The sequence below is a fragment of the Macrotis lagotis genome, chromosome 4 (assembly GCF_037893015.1).
Source record: "Macrotis lagotis isolate mMagLag1 chromosome 4, bilby.v1.9.chrom.fasta, whole genome shotgun sequence".
NCBI lineage: Eukaryota > Metazoa > Chordata > Mammalia > Peramelemorphia > Peramelidae > Macrotis > Macrotis lagotis.
Genome location: NC_133661.1, coordinates 215,339,849 through 215,357,165, shown reverse-complemented (window position 1 = coordinate 215,357,165; position 17,317 = coordinate 215,339,849). Strand labels below are relative to the sequence as shown.

At 34.7% G+C, this 17,317-nt stretch overlaps 1 long non-coding RNA gene across 1 annotated transcript; it reads right to left on the bottom strand.

The window, feature by feature from the left end:
• Nucleotides 1-1,517: 1,517 nt before the first annotated feature.
• Nucleotides 1,518-8,271, bottom strand: LOC141522199 (uncharacterized). Its single transcript, XR_012478159.1, has 2 exons — nt 2,895-8,271; nt 1,518-1,710 (listed from the first exon to the last, which is right to left on the bottom strand). It is a non-coding gene; the product is annotated as an uncharacterized LOC141522199 (long non-coding RNA).
• Nucleotides 8,272-17,317: the final 9,046 nt, after the last annotated feature.

The following is a 17,317-nucleotide window of genomic DNA, read 5'->3' as shown; positions in this document are numbered from 1 at the left end:
TTATAATTATATAAATATTTAATTTGCTTTCCAGTTATAAAAATACTAGTTTCTATCTATTATTTTTGTAAGGTTTTGAGTTTTATAATTTTTCCTCCCCCTTCCCCCCTCATGGAAGGCAATCTGATAAGCTTTACATTGTTTCCATGCTATTCATTAACCAAAATTGAATATTTTGAGAGAGAAAAAATATCTTTGAGGGAGAAATAAAATATTAGAAAAAGCAAAATTATGTAGTACATAAGATGAATTTTTTTTTAAATTGGAGATAATTATCTTTGGTCTTTGTTTAAACCACAAATCTTTCTCTGGATAAAGATGGTATTCTCCATCACTGATGCCCTGAAATTGTCACTGATTATTGCACTGATGGAATGAGCAAGTCCATTAAAGTTGATCATCACCCTCCATGTTGCTGTTAGGGTGTACAGTGTTCTTCTGGTTCTGCTCATCTCACTCAGCATCAGTTCAGACAAGTCTTTCCAGGCTTCTCTGAATTTCCACCCCTCCTGGTTTCTAGAATAATAGTGTTCCATAACATACATAGACTGTTTAGCCATTCCACAATTGATGGACATTTCCTCATTTTCCAATTTTTTACCACCACAAATGGAGTTTCTATGAATATTTTAGTACAAGTGGTGTTTTTACCCTTTTTCATGATCTCTTTGGGGTTTAGACCCAGTAGAGGTATTGCTGAATCAAAGGGTATGCACATAGGGCATAATTCCAAATTGCTCTCCAGAAAGGTTGGATTAGTTCATAACTCCACTAACAATGCATTAGTGTCCTAGATTTCCCACATTGGTCATTGTCCTTTCTGTTCATATTGGCCAATCTGAGAGGTGTGAGGTGGTTGCATTTCTCTAATCCATAATGATTTAAAGCAATTTTTCATATGACTATGGCTAAATTTGATTTCCTCATGTGAAAATTGCCTTTGCATATCCTTTGACCATTTGTCAATTGGGAAAAAGTTCTAATTGTTAAGAATCTTTTCCTTGGCATCAAGCCTACATTCTCCTCTTTACAACTCTTGTTTCTGTTTTTCTCTTAGCTACCTCCAGTCAACCTCTAGATCTTACAAATATAATCACATGGATTTAATCATTTCCTCTAGAAAAAAAAATTATCCATGTTCTACCTATTCAATACTATTGTTCTTTTTCAGAACCTGTTGATTGCCAGATCAAACACTGTCCCTTGCCCACAGTCCCTCTGTTTGTATTGTTTCCTCCTTGAGAATATAAGAAATTGATTTTTTTCTATTTTTTTCTAGTACATAAAACTATGTATGGCACATAGTAAACACAATACAATCATATTTATGAATGCTGATGATCCTTTTATAGTCAAAATCTTTTCAGGGTTGGAACTCTTTAATCTAGTCATCAGAGAGCCTGCCAAGCAGAGCCACACCAAATAAAAACACTTTTGCCCAAAGAGAAAGAGGTATTTAATTTTCAGCTGTCAGAATGAAATTTCTAACAATACAAAAACATGGAAGTCTATCAAAATCATCCTTAAATGCAAAAAAATCTTTAATTGTTTTAAAGATGCAGAACATTCAGATATTCCTAAAAGGAGAGAGAGAGTTACTAGATTATTCATTGATACCTGTCCTAGATCCAATGTTGCTTGCTGTGTAGCCATTAGTGCATATCTGAAGTATCTCTCAAAATGTTTGACAGAGAGAACAGTAGTATTCACCTGGAAAGAAAGGGAAAAAAAACAAGGCACATGGCAAAGATAAGAAGACTGGTTTAGTTCTGCTTCTAAGATCTGCTTTTGTCAGAACATAAGTGCTTAAATTATGTTTCTTCTTCCTTGTGGCTTAGCATTTTTTACCCTCATTGAAGGCAATATCATTTTTTATACTTTAGACAAACGTCATACAGATCTATAGTCAACAGTGGAATCCTGTCCCTTTTACAAAGAAAATCAGATTTAAATAGCTCTTGCTCTATCAAAGTTGCCTTCTCAATTTCCCCCATATAGCTCACTGAAGACCAGTTTTAAATCATATTCTGTTTATCTGCTGAACAATGTTTCCTCAGTCTAATAATAGGACCATAGATTTAGACTAAGAGGGGATATGACATCTAGTATCATCTATCTTATCATCTTATTTTAAAGCCCCATCACTGCCTAAGGTCACACATGTTGAAGTGGCAGCAGTGGAATCTGAATCTGCATACCCTGATTCCAAAATTGTCTTTTTCCCTCTTAGAACCTGAACAGTTGGGAAGCTTCTCAGATCTGTCATATTAAATGACTGTGCAGACATTGACTGTAGTGAGGGATAGGAAACAAAAGGATTTTAATGGATATAAGCATCTTTACTTAAAGGATAATCAAACTACCTAGGTGGCTGCCATTCCATTGTAAGGTGAAGTCAGCTCTATATGGCATCAGGGATTGTTCTGCGCAAATTTTGTTGACCCAAGTGCACTTTGTAAAATTTTTATGATGCATTTTCTTGATTTCAAAAATCTTTAATGAAGTACCAATTAGTGATTGACCCAGAGAATAATTATTCCAATATATTTGCTATACAATAAAAAAAATACTATCATTAAATTCTCTAGTACTTTAAAGGAAGGGGATTCACTTTTTTAAAATTAGAGGGACTTTTATCTACTCAGAACTGTAGCTCATGTGACTGTACATGAACATTTACCAAACCTCTACCAATCAGAGAACATGATAGTGAGAAAAAAAAATACTCATAATAAACCTGGAGCAGTCATTATCCCCTCAAATATAAATTACATCAAAAGGGGAAGAGTAAAGATATATATAAAGAGATGGAAAGGTGTATAAAGGAAAAATGTTGGGGCAAAAAACACATAGGTTAAGGGATGCACGTGATCATGTGACAGAGCAATTAATACCTCTACTATTTCAGGGCTTCTGATATCTTCTGGTGGTGCCATTGAACTGCTCCTGCTGAATCTATTCCCAGCTGGTCTCTTGTAGTCTGTACTCTGTGCTAGGTGTACCTGTTGCACATACTGTCCATTGGCTTTAGAGTCTCTGTTGGATATATAGTTTCTGATGAATGTGTGGTCTCTGATGGACATTAGTACCTTCAAATCTTGCGTGCTGCTGCTGCTTAACATTTTTTGTGCTGTTCCCCATTCTCTATTTTTCACTTGACAGGCACATCTACTCTTGACCATCATGACAGAGTTCTCCTATTTGCTCTCAGCTTTCAGGTTTTTCTGAGTGGAGGTCTGTCACTGCTCTTATACCTGAAAGTCCAGATGCATTTTCTTTTCCAACTCTTTAGTTCTTATATGCTCAGTTGTGAGAGGAGTAAGGGAAAAAGAACATTTCAATGGCTCATTTCCCATAGTCTTGGGCATTTCCACAGCAAAGCTCTTTTGAACACTGAATAAGAGGCTCTCCAAATAAATATTTCTCTCAGGAATAAATTATTCTTTTTGCTTGTATTTCCTGGTCATCATGGGAATGGTTTCATTCTGATGCAAGTTTCAAAATTCCTTGTGGTTGTTAACCACACCCCATGGACATTTGTTTTCAAGAGTGCCTGCCTCAAAAAATTGTCAATGACTCTTAAGGTTTGGGAATTTCTTCATTTTTAAAGTTTCTTATCCCTTTTGTCCACATAAATGGATGATGGCTATGAAAGTCACAGCAACAAATCCTAAACCCACACATTCAAAGTCATTTCCTTCCTTCTTTCTAGAATCACTAATGCCTTTTTTCTATATATGCCTGAAAAAGAAATTTGTCCTTCATATTTATAACCTGCCAACAATGAACATGGTATCCAAATATTTGATGAATTTCCTTACTGGTAAAACCATAAGATTATTGAAAAGAAGAATTTCTATGATCATAAAAATTAAACTTCTCAAAGGCAAAAAGTATGTTGTTTGTTTTTTCACTGTTGCATTCCCAAAATTACACAACAGGGCGACATTATGTGAGTTTTAGATAATAGTTTCTAAATAAATTAAAATAAATATCAACAGAATAAGAGAAGTCAGCATATTACAATGTATCACTAATGTGGAACTCTGATCAGGGAAAAAGCTCCAGAAAATTGGATGGACCCCTTGGGACCAAGTATGTTAAGATCATAGTTTGGGCAGTCAGGCAGGTATGTGCATTGTGATCTGCAGTATTGAGGAAGATATACAAATTGATGTTACCACAGATTCAGTTAATAGAATGTTAAATGCAGAAACTACATAGAATAGATGACAGTAATAAATACTTGAGTGCAATTGAATTGGTTTTAGAAAGCTATATTTCTTAATTTCATTTGACTTTTCCTACCAACTGCTATGATACACTTAGTTAAAAGCTTCAGGTATAGCTCAAGGTCAAGAATGAAAATAAAAACAAATACATAGCAAAATCAACAAACAAAAGGAAGAAACAGGAATCAAATTCCCATCAACCAAGATTGCCTCAGATATTTTCAGATAAATTAGTCAGTACATCTATTGTGTTCTAGTCAAATTGAACCCTTGGTTTCCTGAATTTGAAATGCATTTCCTACTTCATTCCATTACCATTGCCTAAAGTTTTTGGAGATGCCTAAAATATATGCTACTTTTCTGAAATCTAATTCTTAAGTCTCTTTAAGTTCTAGCTCAGTTACTAGTTCTTCCATAAATTTTCTCTAATTCTTCACTCCTATTTTCTCTACTCCAAATACTTTGAATTTTCTTACTCATATTTTGTATACTCTTAGCTCCTTAACAGTAGATCTTTGTATGTTGTTTCCTCTGTTTCTAATATCAAGTATTATTAAAAAATAGTACATGCTTTATAAATTGAATTAACAACTTGGGTGATACAGATGATACAATCAGAAGTGAGATTAGACATACATATTAGAATCAGACTATCAAAATAAAGTAATTCTATTAGAAAGTAGTCAAGCAGCTAAAAAATGTAGAGCAATTAACTCACAAAATTATGATATTTGGGTATGCTTATACCATAAATTCCTTTTAAAATAAATCCACTTGCTTGCAGGATGGGAAAAGGTAAGTGTCCTGGCTCAGATCTCAGGACACTAGATTTTATGGAGAGGAACAGAACTATAGGAAGGTTTTCGTTGCAAATGGCAGCAGGATGGGAGAGCATCAGATATCCCATTACAGTGACAGTACTGACCAAAGTTCAGTCAAGGAAAGCAAACATCAGTGTTTGAGTTCATGGGTGGCAATAGTGGAGAAGGGTGCTAGGTAAGGGAGATGACATAGTGGGGGAGATGAAGAATGTTTATCTAGATACCAATTTAACTATTTCATCACGCAGCAAAAAAATATCCTATTCCTACCATCATATCCTTATATTCCCCATCAATAACACTTGCTTGAAAGTCAGGTTAACAAATGAACAAAAACAATAGATCATCATGTTTATCCCTTTACTACTCCCTCCATAGACACACACACACACACACACACACACACACACACACACTTTCATCTAAAGAGATAATTTTTACCTTCAGGAATCTGTCCTACTAATTAAAAAGAGAAACAATTATCATTTTTCTCATTTTTCTCATTCTGCAATCAAATAACAATCTATATCTAAAAGAATTAATACTCTTCCAAATTTTGTGACACAGGTTATTAAGCAAATTCATTTACAAAACTTGTAGAAACTGAGAGGAAATTAAAACAAAAATCATTGGGTATACTATTGTTCTTAAATGTCAAACATTTAAAAAATTATCAAGCATTAACTTTGCTTTAAAAACATTGCCAACTTTGGTATTTCCATTCCATGTCCCTGTTATTTCAGTTTTAATCTTAACCAAAACATGTATCTGTACTCTAGATCTGCCTTCCCTCAAATTCCATTAGTAGTCATCTTGAAAGATATAGAATGTGAATCAGGCAACAAAAGCAGACCAAGGGCAATAAAAAAATGTGTTTACCAGTTTGTCATGGATAATGAGGTCAAAGGGAAATGCAAAAGTGCTATTCTATTATTAAATAATGATTTGTCTCTACTGTCCACTAAGGGAAGACATCAGTAGTTTATCATTCTGAACCATGGTAGAATTTTACAGACAAGACAAAAATCAGTGAATTGCTGATTTTTTTTATTGGTTTGATTATCTTTTTTTTTAAATCACATTCTTAACCTTTGGAGTTTCAAATGTGTGATGTGTTAAAAATGTAATTTTAAAATGAGAAATTTCTTTAAGTTCTAGACTGATTTAAATGCAGGAGAATAATGTAAGATATTTTTTAAAAAAGATTAAGACAAAAATCACAGAACCATAGAGACATGAATAATTCAAAGGAAATATACTATGGACAAAACATCTTGGGTTTTTTTTAAGTTTTTGCAAAGCAAACAGGGTTAAGTGGCTTGCCCAAGGCCACACAGCTAAGTAATTATTAAGTGTCTGAGACCAGATTTGAACCCAGATACTCCTGACTCCAGGGCCGGTGCTTTATCCACTACGCCACCTAGCTGCCCCCTCAAGGGTTTTTTTTTTCTTATAAAGCAATGGGTTAAGTGACTTGCCCAAGATCCCACAGCTGAGTATTAATTGTCTGAAACTGGATTTTAACTCAGGCCCCCCTGAGAGAATTTGCCTTTGCAGTTACAGAGTTGGTAAGACTAGCATATAATTTCTACCATCACACTTCTAAGTCTTAGGGATCTCAACTGCCCTCCAGGAGATGTCAAAAATAAGAGCTGCATGATAATATTAGTCAAGTTCTTTCAAAAAAAGAAAAAAAAATTGCGGGTACAAGTCACCAGAACCTGCTGATTTGGAAACATCAGTTGTTTAAAAAGTAATCTTCCCTATTAAAGTTTGACATTCTGCCTTCCTCTCACAGGAATTTTTCTTCTAGTTACCTGATCTTGAATATCTGAATATATATTTTTTTAAGATTGTGATGATGGAAGGGGAAAAAATAAAAACAAATTACTGTTTTTGTGACTTTATTCATTTTCTGTCTCTTTAAGAGACTTGAAAGTACTTTATGCATGGTACAAAGGATCTATAACAACTTGAGTATTAGTTTTCTAGATTTTCATCCTTACCAAATTCTATTACTTTTAATCTTGACTTTATTTACAAATTTATTATACCTTTTCTATGCTATTTCACATAGAATGTTATTAGTAGAGAAAGCAGTGTGCTTAAGTGTCTGAAGACATATTCAAATCTTGACTCTGCCCCTCATTAAGAATATGACAGAGCAATTTATTTAGCTTCAGTTTCCTCATTTGTAAAATGGGAATCATAAATAATTGCACTGTATACTTAAAAAGGTACTTGTGGAAAAATTATATGTAAAGAGTGAGTTCTCTTTTTTTTTTAAATCTAAAATAAAATGGCTCATCTTGAGAGGTGGGTGGGTAGCCCCTCCCTAGAAGTCTTCAAGCAGAGGTTAGATGACCACTTATATGTGTTATAGTGAGAATCTCTTTGGAAAATGATAGCCATTGAAACTCCTTCTAATTTTCCAATTCTGAGATTCTATTATTATACAAATTGGTGTTTTAGTCAATAAAATTATAGAAACTTAAAAAGGGTTCAAACTGAACTTGGGAAATCACAAATTGTTCCTTTTCTTGTCTTTGCACATTAAAACGATCTCTTAAGAGCACTGACAACGTCTAAATAAATTAGGCTTTTCTAAGTTCTCAACTTTCTTGACATCTCTGCCAATTTGGGCAGGGTTGACCACCCCTTTATATGGAAATGCCCTTATCTTCTTTGATACTGCTCTAAATTCTCATTATGTATCTCACTGTTCTAAGCCTACTTTGCTTCATTATTTCTTTTTCCCCCACTAAATGAGTGCATAGTCTTCTTTTGATCTTCTCTACCCTCTCTCTCAATAATCTCATCAGGTCCAGTGGGTTCAATTATCTTTTTTCAGTTGACTCCCAATATACATTCACTTCCATCCCCCAACTCTTCTTGAACCCTAGATTGGCATCACCAACTATGTTGTTGAATATCTCTACCAGAATATCCAGTGAGTATTTTAAACTCAATGTATCCAAAATGGAATTCATTTTATAGCAAAGAGAAAAAAAGCAAAACCTATTCGTTTTCTAAACTGCCTCATTTTTGTTGCTGGCATAATTATTCTCCTTGGCATACAGATTTGCAATCTTAAAAGAGTTTTTTTTCCTTTCTTCTCCCTCCACAAGAATCAATCAATAAATCTTTGTGATCCTACCTCCATTAATATTTTTCTCAGTCATCCCCTGCCCTTAACCAACATTGTCTTTTTCAAATGACAGGTACTTGTCATCTCTAGCCTAAACAATTTAAACAAGTTCATAAAAAAAGATTTCCCTGTATCCAAGCTCTTTCCTTTCCAATCAATTCCTCTATATAGAGCGTATATAGAACTAATGAATTAATACATCTAAAACAGATCTAATCAGGTTAAAAATCTTCAATGTCTCCTTATTGCCTCTATAAGAATATATAAAACTTCCAGTCTGCCTTTTAAAACACCCCACAATCTGACTCTCATCTAACTTTAACATTATTTCATATTAATCTTTATGCAAAATATTTCATCCAAATAATAGTGAAAGATAAACATTCTATTTCCTGCTTTTGAGCCTTTGAGCAAGAGATAATTTTAGGTTTAAGATGAAGTACCTTCCTTTCTACTTCCTGTAATCCCTATCTTTTTTCAAAGCACATTTTATGTGCAACCATGAAGTCTTTCATTATCTTCCAATTATTAAAATATTTTGCCTTTTTAAAATTACTTAGCATATACTTTGCATCTAGGGACTTGTTATATCCCTCAAAAGAATGTAAATCTCTTTAAGGATATAAAAATGTTTCTTTTTTGAATTTGCATCGCTCACTACTTTGTTTAAACTCAGTTAACCTGGTTTGGGTATTATTCCCAGTCAATCTCATTTGTTCTCCAATTCTGTGCCTTTGCTAAGAATGTCACCCAACCCTGGAATGTATTCTCCATCTCTGTCTCTTGAGTGATTATTATGGACTATTAATATTAATAGAGAAGAGTTTTAATATTTACTCTAATCAATTTCTAGGACTTAGTTGTAGATTTATTTTGTATAGGCCTTGGTGGAAAAGTTTGTAAGAGACTATGCATACAATTGAGACTGGTCCTACCTCTCTTGAAGGAGATAAAGATGGAGGATTATTATTCATCTTAGTCTGGAAATGTTTCTCTTTTTCCTAATATTTGATTGTTTTGGTAAAGGGGGTTTCTGATTTGAGGCTTTCCAGAAGATGTTGAATTCTGTATGTTTTCCTTATTACTATGAATTTCCTTATTGCTCTGAAGTCATCATAATTATGGAACAATCATGCCTGAGTTTTAGTTGGCACTAATGGACCCTATGACATTAGCAATATGTTACCAAACTGTATAAAAGGCTGCTCTGATTATAAGGTGTGTCTTTGGTTACTGAGGGACCACTGACCATGTATAATTTGGCAATTGCTAGCCTGGCCAATAAATAGATCATGCTTGGACTTTTGTGCAGCAGTTTTTCTTAATCACAGACTTATTGTGACATTCTTCAAAACTTTCCTAGGTTTCCTAGGTTCCAAGCTCATATACAGTTTCCATCTCTACAAAGTTCTACCATTTATTAGATGTTTGACTTTAGGCAAGCTATTATCTCTGAGCCCCAGGTGTCACATATGTAAAAATGGTACTTGTGCACTACCAGGCTACCTACCTCATTGGGCTGTGATTAGTAAAATGCTATATATAAATGGTAATTCTTAGCATTATTAATCTTGCTAAGGTAGAACTTGTTTGATTTCCTTCTTTAGTAACTAATACAATATAATAAGATATCATGGCAATATTGTCACTCTAGTGAGACCACTAGAGCTTCTTTTAATGGATTAATAAGAATAATAAAAATCATGGAATGTTAAGGCTAGATGTTCTCATACAGATGAGTTAGTCTCACACCTCCTTTATTTTATAGAGAAGATCCTGAAGAATTCAAGGAATAGGGGAAATAAAACTTTATTGTGGTTGGGAAGGAAATGTCCAATTCTGGCTCTATAAAATGAGAGTGAATTGTGGGCAAATGTCATGATCCTGGAGGTATGTCATGAGGACCACCTGAATAAGTCATGAATGTTTGTTATTTATGCTAATATCTCTCAGGGCAAAGACAGGAAGCAAAAATCTGAAGTTGTTGCTATCTTGTGATCTAGACATCATTTGTGATTATAGATTTGTCAATGAAAACTTAAGAGTCAGTGGAATGCACTGACCGTTAGTTGCCTGGGGGAGAAAGAAATGATGAGCTAAGGTGATATTATTACATGATTAATATATTAAGGTGATTAACAACAAATTAGGGCAATAAAACTTAAAATGGAGTAACTAAGGCTTTTTTTTCCCAGGGTGCAAAATTTAGAAGTTACTATTAACTCCAGGTGCTCAAACCTATTCCCCCATTCCCCTTCTATTTCTCTTCAGAAAGGGAATGGAAACTTTATGTCCCAGAATATACTTCTTTTTTTTTAATCCAAAGAATCTAAACACAAGGTGATATGACCTTTGCCAATTTCCTGACTTTTCACTCCTTGCCCCATGGGCAAAACATCCTAATTACATCTTTGGGAACAATTTGTCTACCAATACATCTCTCATCCTGCCTTTGTACATGAGGGAATGATTTCTTCTAAATTTCCCTAGAAAACAAAAATGCTCTCATCTTGACAAATAACAAGATTAGCTAATATGTTAATGATTAAGATAAGACTAAGATTTGTAGAATCATTATATATTCATGTAGTTCTTTAAAGTTTGGGATTTCGTCATAACATTCTATAAAATGTTAAGTTAAATATATAGATATAATTAACCAGTTAAAGAGACTGATGATTAGAAAAGCGAAGTGACTTCCGAAAGTAAAAAATTTGTCAGAGCAGGACCAGTACCTAAACTCAGGTCCTCCAACTCCAAGATCAGTGCTTTTCCCACTTAATGTTCACTTTTCACTCTTCTCTCCTACTCTTACCATGAGCAAGGAGTAGAATGTGTGATCATGCTGAGCATCATTCTCAATGAGTACAATTTCTTGAGCATCCTGCCTGCCATTGAAGAAGATCCTTATTCCTTCTTATGGAATATATCCATAGCCCCCTAAAAAAGTTTAATTGATGGTTTAATTGTCCATGATCATTCCATGTGAATAGAGAAGAAACTGGAATATGGAAATGAATTCCAAAATTCCTGATGGCTAATGGGCAGTTGGTCAAGATGCTGCTGTACACTGAAGTCTTCTATCTGGACTTCAAAGTCACTAAAGCAGGTTCCTCTACAAAGAAAGAAAACTCACAAGAAAGAAACCCTCTCTTCCAGCTGACATTCCTTGCTGTCAACTTCAATGAAAAAGACTCAAGAACATTTGATTTTGTTGACTACAGTTTTTTCTGTGGGTTTGAAGTTTGATTTGGGCCAAGATGTCACAGATTTCACCAGTCATGCCTTTGCCCTTAACAGTCTCCATCCACCATCAGAAGGTTTAAATTCTGAGTTTTTAGCAAAGTATGGACAAAGTCCTTACTGGGTTTAAGGCTTTAGAAAGCTGTACCAAGAATTTGCAAGTCTAAGAGTCTTATGGAAAAAAATTAACTTTGGAGCATGCAAAAATAAAGGCAGGAATGTGAAACAAAAATGTGACGCTAAGGCTCTAGCCCACATTACCTAGTCTTTTGCTTTTGCTCCTAAATTTTACTCCATTATAATCAGAAGCATCTTGGGAGCCAGGGAAATCTTGACCCCAAAACACTCAGCTCTTAAGAGTTTTTAGCTGGGCTGATTCTCCCAAAAGAGTTTTTAATATACAGAACCACGATCAGGGATTTAACTGGAGCTAAAAGAAATTTTCTAACCCCAAGGCAGACAGTTGTCTGTAAACAAGGATCTTAATCAGTAGAAGAGCAGGATTAATAAAAGAATGAACTAAATTTTATCCAAGAGGTTTCTTATAGCATTTATTACCTTGCTCCTCTTTCTGTGATGCTTCCTCATTCTAAGTTAAGCTGTTTTTATTTAAACTCAAGTGTTAAAAATATTACTATTATCTTGTTATCTGTTCTTGCAAGATACTGACCACTACACCTCACTAACAACAGAGAACTGTTGATTCAAAGAAGTTAAATAATAACATCTGATAGATAGTAGTTGAGAACACACATTGGATGCCAGTGGAAATAAACAGCAGAGATAATGCCATGCAAAGCTAAACTAAGATTAAATAAAATGCTCACAAGAAACATACTCTCCACTAGAATATGAAAATGCAATGCCCAGCTCAGTGACCAGCAGAGAAGAGCCATCTTCATACCACAAAAGGACACAACTACATCATGAAAAAGTGTGGGGTACCCCAGTCACACATTTTCTCTGTGGGCAGCATCCACATGTGTGCCCTGATCACTAGCTTTGTGTGATAACTCTCGCTCTTTATTCCTTGACCACATGAACATATGTACTCTCCATGTGCATTTCTCTGCCTGTGTACCCTCTCCCTCTTTGGTCATCTATAGAAATATGTGCCATATGTAGGTATGGAGGGGTCCTTGCTTGTAATTTTATTTATTGAACTACAAATGTCTCTTCATTTGAAGAAATCTATTGTGTTATCATTGGCTGCTAAAATAAACATAGCAAAGGGGACTTGTGAGATGTGCTTTTGGATGAGTACTAACACAAGTTGTACTACAAGCCTAAATGAGATATGTGAGGGGGACCCAGGAGTTACAGCAGTAACATGCTAATATCCAATTAAGAGAAATTTGAATTTCAGCTAATACAGGGCAAATCCCTCAAAAAATATATATAAGGAAAAGAATGTCTTATGAGTTGGGGGGTGTTACCAAAGTCTCCAATACTTCAATGATCTGTGATTTCAAGGATCTAAACATTCTTTGGAACTTATTTGGCAATTGAATGAGTTGTTGTAGACAAATATCACCACCTCAGTAATAAGAGCTCAGGTGATGAGCCTCTTCACACTTAGCTAGGCTGGTTCTTGAAAGACAGACTGACATTCTACTTGCAGACCTACAAAGTGGGATCCACACTCAAATACTTTACTACTTGGTCAGATTTGACACAAATTTACTATCCACTGTTAATTCTGACAACCCAATTTTGATAACCTTAAGGTTTTAACCCAGATAACTTTAAGGCTTTGATAAAGGTCTTGAGTGGAGATATTGCAACTATCCTGTACTAATATAAAATTCTCTTCCAAATGCAACACTGATTCTGCAGTCAGGAGGACCTGGATTCAAATCCTACCCCTGACTCTTACTCCCTCCTGTGACCTTGCGAAAGCCACTTAATATCTTTGGCCCTCAGCTTTTTCCATTGTGAAATGACTGAAATTAGAATAGACAACCTTTGAGGTCCCTTCTCATTGTATAATTTTGATTAATTGACAAGAATTTCTGTACCCAATATCAAAAACATTTCTATTCCTTTCTGCAGAATCTACTTGGATGATAAAATTCAATTATTTTGCATATAGTTAAAAGTCTCAGTATGATGTATTTATTTTTCTCCCTTTGTCTATAGCCCCTTGTTTATTCACAAGGCATTTTGTTTAATTTTTCATAGCTGTTTTGTGGAGTTGCCTTAATTTGACTGTTTCCTTTCATGTTTGTCTTCACCAGGTGTTTCTTGACTGTGGCATATTTCCCACATGATAAAATTAAGGGTCTAATTAATGCCTTTTAGGACATTGGTGTACAATTCAGCACCTAATTTTCTGTGGGGTACATATTTAGATGCTTAACTAGGTGGAACTTGGTGCCAGAGATTTCATTTGCTCACAAAGTCCTTCCATTTCTTTTTCAACACTTTTCAATGCAGAAACAAAGAACTCTCATACAGCATTTTTTTAGCAAGCAGAGTAGCACAGAAAATAAATATGTCTAAGCCACATTTCATCAGAGCAGAAACAAAAATCCTATTAGATGAGGTGTTGAAATATGAGGTCCATTTCTTTTGCGCAGTGAGGATAATACCCAGCATTTGAAAAAGGAGAAGGGGGAAAAACAACTTGCAAAAGCATCCTATGGAAAATGAATGCTTTGAGGAATCACATCTGAGATGTAGAGGATGTTAAGAAAAATATGGCATCACATCAAGAACAAAACAGAAAACTAAATCACCAACAGGCAGTGTTAAGCAGGAGCCAACTACGAGGCAAAAGCCATTGATCTGTCTGGAGGCAAGCAATATTGAGATAGGGACCATCTGTGCAGAGGTAGTGGAGGTGCCCCATCTCATTTCATTTCATTTGAAAATTACTTTGGAATGTAAATGGTTCAGAATTATTTTTATTACTAAGAGATTTATATACTTTCTATTCTTGTAAGATGCCAAATGTAGTCTTAAATAAACTATTCTTTATTTTTATTAATGTAAATCTCCCCACAGATTTTTAACATGTTATAATTGAGGCATCTCGTACCTTTGCAAATCAGAATAGAGAACTGAAAGAAAGGAGAAAAACTGGCATTTCAAAGTTTTTTCCCCCCATAGATGATATTTATGGAGGTTGATGGTGAAGGATGTTTGAAAGAGGTTTGAAAGAAGAAATGTTATGACATAGCAAATAAAGTATACTTTTAATCTGAGGTGCTAGATAGTACTGCAATTGAATTTTTAAAAGTCTGTATCCAACTCCCATAGCATTCCCAGTATTCTAAAACTATAGCAGATGATTATTACTACCATGTTTTCCATTCTGAGGTAAGAGAAATTTCACTTTTCAAAGTAGTAAAGACAAACTCAGAAAAGGAGTGTGGGCAGTGAATAACAGCTAGTTTCAGTCACAAATTTGAGACCATCCTCTGATAGGTAACAGTTATGTGAGCCTGGATAAGTCACTCCAACTTCTTAGCCAAATTCCCCAAGCAAAATTCTCCAACTAAAAGTTGTACAAAATAATTACTGATCTTCATTGCTAAAGGGCTCTCCCTATAATGATAAAATCATGGATTTATACAAAACAAAATAAAATTTAATTGATAGAAACAGTATTTGGGAATTTGGGGATTAAATTCAACCCTAAATATTAGCTAGGGTGCCAGACTAGTATTGTTTCTAAGTTCACAGCTGGACTGTAACATCAGATACATGTAGTCACCTTTTAATTGTCTACACAAATTGGGGCAGCAGGGACATCCATAAGTAGAGGTCATTAATATTCCAATAGTTCTATGGATTATTTGATGTGGTTGAGATCACAACTCAGCTATACTTTCTCATCATGTTTGAATCTTGCCCATATCTTTTTCTAAATTCTCCATATAAGAGCAGAAAATATCAGATTTCCTCTAGATTTTTTAAAATGCTTTATGAATTCCGATTCTTAACTGTCTTTTTTATTTTCCTTCACTCATTAACCAGGACATTTTTTATTTTGGTCTCACATTTTATGAGTGATTTATTTTTTTTTGCCATATTATGTCTAAATGAAGTTTACTTTAGAAATATACAATAGACTTACATCCACCATGTTTTTTTCTCCATTGTCCTTTAGGTCAGTAAAACACTTTTCTTTGGAGACTGTACTGTGTTACACAATTCAAGATATAGCATTACCGAAAGAATATTGGTATTAAAAAGGTGGATTTTGTTTCCAGAATCAACTAAGGCCATTAAGGTTTCATTTTTTCCCAAATGAAACATATCTCAACTCAATATAACTCAATAAGTATTTATTAAGCAACTACTCTGTGCAAAACACTGTGCTGGGTGCTATGGCTACAAGGCTCAAGCCAAAAGAAACCCCTGTCTTTAAGGAGTACATACTCTTTTGTGAGATACAGACACAGCAAGCTGAGAAAGGAAGAGATCACTGAAAAGCAAGGGGAATCTTTCTTTTGGATGTGGCTTCTGAGCTGAGCCTTGAAAGAAACTGAATATTCTAAGAAGTGGGAAAATCTGAGGATCTCATAATAGCCTGACAAGGAAACTGAGAACCCAAAGGTTATGTGACTTGGCCAGGTAGACAAAGGTGATTAAGTAGTAGAGCTGAGATGAAAATTTGGGTCTCTGGCCCCAAACCCAGTTATCCAACTGGTCTTTCTATTCAATTCTGGACCCATCAACCACCTTATCTAACACAAATGCTCAAGTAGCTACAAATCATAGTCTATACAATAGTCTGAACTAGACTTTTGCATTTGTCATTACTTTGATATATTGACCTGTGATCTCATCAGTGTAAGGACACCTTCCAATGCAAGTCAAACCAAGCTATATTTTCTCTTGTATGATATTTTCTTGTTCATATCACTCCCACACATATAGAGTAGCTATCCAACAGGACTAGAAATTTCTCTTCAGTTCCTTTGGAGAAAATCAGCAATAAGACCATCAATGAGACTATCATTCATCCTTCACTCTTGCTACATAACTGGTTTACTTTTAATTTCATTGTCATGTATGACATTTCTCATACTCTGATCATTGATAATATGCTAGGTCCTATGCTTCCTCACTGCAAAAGATTTCCAATGCATTTGGATCTCTTCCAATTCTGAATTTTTTCAGTTTTGGGATTTACAATCTTATAACATCATTGGGAGAACAATTGTACTCAAAGAGAAAAATATTTCTGAAGCCCCAAGAAACTTTGAAAGAAGTACCCTGTACTTGCAATCCTGTTTTATTTGCTTTCCAGTTCTATACCCAGTTATCCATTCTATACCTAATTATTCATTAGGGGTTGCTTGCTCAAATTATTTATCTGCTGACAGACTAGTCCAGTAGATTGTCTATCCAGATGCATGTCACTGCAGACAGAGAAGAGGGTGAGTGATGATCATGTGATTGTTGAAGGATATGGAATAAAAAGTCAAAGTGCCAGATAAAGAGTTGCTATTTTGTATAAAACAAAAGTGCTACTGGGGTAAGGTTGAAACAATTTCCTTACACCAGTTTATTTTAATCTTCTTGCTTTTGTGAAGATGTTTCCCCTGGGAGATTCATCTCAACCAGATGAAAAGTCCTAACAGGCTAAAAGATTGGGTAACTGGCTATATATGTATATCAGATGACAGTTGAACTGAGAGAACCAAGGCTCGCTGTATATGGTAATTCAGTTCAGAAGTCAGTTAAAAAGAATTTTAATTCAAGAGTTCTGAAAGAGAGAAGCAGTTAACAGAAGAGTTCTAAGAAATATTCAAACAACAGACTTGTTATCATAAATAGGCCTCTGTATCTTTTGGTATAGCCTTGATGAGGTTATGAGGTAAATTACTGTTTCTCCTTTGGGTTAGAGATCAGTTTCGTTT